Below are 3,660 nucleotides of genomic sequence, written 5' to 3'. Positions count from 1 at the left end.
TGCTGGTCTCATCAGACTGATAGCTCTATCATCTCTAAGGAAAACAACCAGGCTGACCAGGCAGCCAGGACAGCGCCCCTCCAGGGCCAAGTCTCACTCCACCACAGGGAATCCATACAGTGCAGCTCACACCCTCACAGTAGTTGGAGATCTTCTCTTCAGGTGCCACCAAGCCCCTGTAGTCCCACAACCCACATATGAAATAATCACTCAGATGCTTATATTACTTATAAACTGTATGGCCGTGGCAGGCTTCTTGTTATCTACTTCTTCTATCTTAAATTAACCCATTTCTATTAATCTGTAAGTTGCCATGTGGCTCATGGCTTACCAGTACCTTACGTCTCGCTTGTCATGGTGGTGGCTGGCAGCATCTCTGCCTCAGCCTTCCTGTTCCCAGAATTCTCTTCTCTGCTTGTCCCGCCTATACTTCCTGCCTGGCTACTGGCCAGTCAGCATTTATTTACACAGAGCGATATCCACAGCAGTAAATTCTTTCCTATCTACACCCTTTCAACATTACCCTTACAAAAGTGAGGAAAGGGGGCATTGTGAGAAAGTGTTGGATCAAAGCAAGAGAGAAACCCTGTCTCCCTGTGTCCAGTGATGTCAAAGGGTTTATTAGATGGCTTTCCATTTCTCTCACTTCTTCCAGCTTTGTTGTCTGCAACACAGTTCTCCCTCAGGCTGGTTCAATACCGTCTGTGGCTTTCCTTGGTAGGTTTCCATAGCTCTGGCATCTCCAATGCAATCCAGACTTCATTTTCACAGCTTCGTGCAATGGCCATTCTTGGCCTCCATTCAGGGACTCCCATGTCACATGCCTGGCTTCCACAGCTTTCTTTAACTGCAGAGGAAGATTCCATAACCCCTTTATACTGTATTTTTCTTGATAAAGCAAAGCTGCCAAATTCTGCTTCCTGCTGGGGCTGGAATCTGGCCAAATCCTTGAATTACATTTGCATAAGCTTTCTGTTGTTAATGTTGTTTAGGCCAGAGGGATTTCCTATCATTGGTTGCAAGATTAGCTGGGTGTCTACTCAGACTCCATCACCTGCAGGAAGTAACCCTAAAGGTATGCAAATAATGAAATTTGGCAAATGGATGTGTTTCATTTTGCAGAATTTGGAAAATTAAAATACGTACACCATAAGTTTTCAGGATTTCAATGGTCAACTGCTTTGAGTTCTGAAAAGGCTGATTCTGTAATTACACACCTATTAGAAGTCATGGCCATCATGGGTATACCTGCACAAATTAAGACAATGCTCCAGCATATGTCTCTAGTAAAATTAAACAGTTTTTTCATCATTATGAAGCATATTACCACACAGTCCAACATGACAAGTGGTTGTAGAAGGATCTCACTTTAAAATAAATGTTTAATAAATAGAAAGAGGTAATAAAGACCCTCAGAGATAGATTATGTAAGGCTTTATTAACTTTAAATTTTCTTAATGCTAATGAGAAAGGAATGAAAGCTACAGAGAGACACTGGACAACAGAACAACAACAAAAAAAACTACTGAACCAAATCAGCCTCTGTACTTTACAGGTGTGTTGACTTCAGAATGGAAATCAGGATATGTGCTATGTTGAGAAAGGGGTTTCACTTTTGTTTCCACAGGAGAAGAAAAGCTATGGATACCATCAATATTAATAAAGGTTTGATGTGAACAGAAGAGACCTCTTAGTAAGGAGAAGTGATAGTTCATCAACTGATGTGACAATTTTACCAAATCAGGGTCGGGGCAGGGTTCTGGTTTTGTCTTTGCAGGAAAATAGAAATACCCACCTTCAAGAAGTCAAAAGACCTTGGACATCTAGACATCTAAAGAGGAAGGGGTTGAAGACTAGATAGTTACAGTTACAATCCTCTGGAATCTTAGCTAGGGGCATATTAGGATAGGACAACTATTGGAGTAATCTCTGTGGTTTACTGATTACCTACGGTCTGGACATCTAGAATGTTTCTTGTTTGATGTTGTTCTTGTTGATTGTAGTTCCATTCTTGTTTATGTTATTACCCCCCCCCCCAATACTTGATAATTATTCTTATTGTACAGAGTTTTGTATTAGGGTCATAACCTTCTTAATTAGACAAAAATGGGGAAGTGTGAGAATTTGATCTATTCAGCCAATGGTATTGGGGTGACTAACCCTATGGCATAGTCTTGTCTGGGTACGTGATAAGATAAGATAAGAACTGAGGAGGATAGTCAAGCTATCTCTTTGGGATGTGGAAGGCTTCCTGACTCCACAGTTCGGTGAGCTGGTACAGAGCTTTCCCGATCCTTCCCTGGTGGACTAGGTGGCAGCGGTGCTGCTTCATTCTGTATTCGTGAGTGTGTTATCCCATTTCATCCCTTAGTAAATTCTTGACCAGACTTCCATGGGTTCTCACTTTGCCAGGGTCTTGCCCTGAGAGTTCCACACCCTTTATTCCATTCAGCATCAGGCTTTCCTTTAAATTTTGAATCTCCTTGAGCATAAGACTTGGTTTCAACATTATATCCTTGGTGCTCTTTTTTACAGTCAATATTAGGTAGTATTGAAATCTCTGCTAATGACATTCACCCAAAACTCTTTGTTTTCACTTTCAGCAGATTTTTAGACCATTTCAATACATACCCTCCCAAAGCAGAGTATGGTGGTGAACAAGTATAAAGTAGCTCTCAGCGGGATGGAAAGGAGGAGCCAGTTCAAGGTCAGCTCTGGCTATGCAGGGAGATGTAGCCAGAAGGTTGCACCTGTTCTGCCTGGCCCTATGGTTGGGATAAATCTCTTCCACCTGTGTCCTGCAGCTGCTTGGTCCCAAGTAAATACTCAGAGGCTTGAATTATTTACAAATTGTATGGTCTATGGCAGGCTTCTTGCTAGTCAGCTATTTTAACTTAACCCAATTCCATTAATCTGTAAGTTGCCACGTGACCATGGCATTACCAGACTGCTGGCATCTTGCTTCTCCTTGAGTGGCAGCTGGTGTCTCTCCTGACTCTGCCTTTCTCTTTCCTGTCTCTCTTCTTGGATTTCCTGCCTGCTTCTAAGCTGCCTTACCATAGGCCAAAGCAACTTATTAACCAATGGGAACAACATATATTCACAGTGTATAGAAAGACATCCCCCAGCAGGGAGATCTGGCATAATTTAAAACATTTCATTCTTATACACAAATAATTTGAGGGCAGAGCTTTACATTGAGATTTATTTTGCCTCATAATTTGAAGATAGTATTCAATTATTCTGACTTCAGTGGTCTCTAATAGAAATCTATGAATTTGCACAGGAGATAAAACCACCTTGCCAGGGGCAGTGGTGGCACACGCCTTTAATCCCAGTACGCAGGAGGCAGAGCCAGGTGGATCTCTGTGAGTTCGAGGCCAGCCTGGGCTACCAAGAGAGTTCCAGGAAAGGCACAAAGCTACACAGAGAAACCCTGTCTCGAAAAACCAAAAAAAAAACCCAAAAACAAAAAAAACAAAACAAAACAAAAAACCCAAACAAACAAACAAAAAACCCAAAAAACCAAAAAAACAAAAAACCTCTTCCCCAAAATTTTTCACTTGGTCTCAAGAATTGTCACAAATCAAATTAATAGTAGAAATACATTTACCATAAATGTTAAGGAATGTAATGGCTAAGAAGTAGCTTCATTTCAAA

The sequence above is a fragment of the Onychomys torridus genome, chromosome 5 (genome assembly GCF_903995425.1).
Source record: "Onychomys torridus chromosome 5, mOncTor1.1, whole genome shotgun sequence".
Lineage (NCBI taxonomy): Eukaryota > Metazoa > Chordata > Mammalia > Rodentia > Cricetidae > Onychomys > Onychomys torridus.
The sequence above is the reverse complement of the archived record's forward strand: the minus strand, read 5'-3'. Positions refer to the sequence as shown.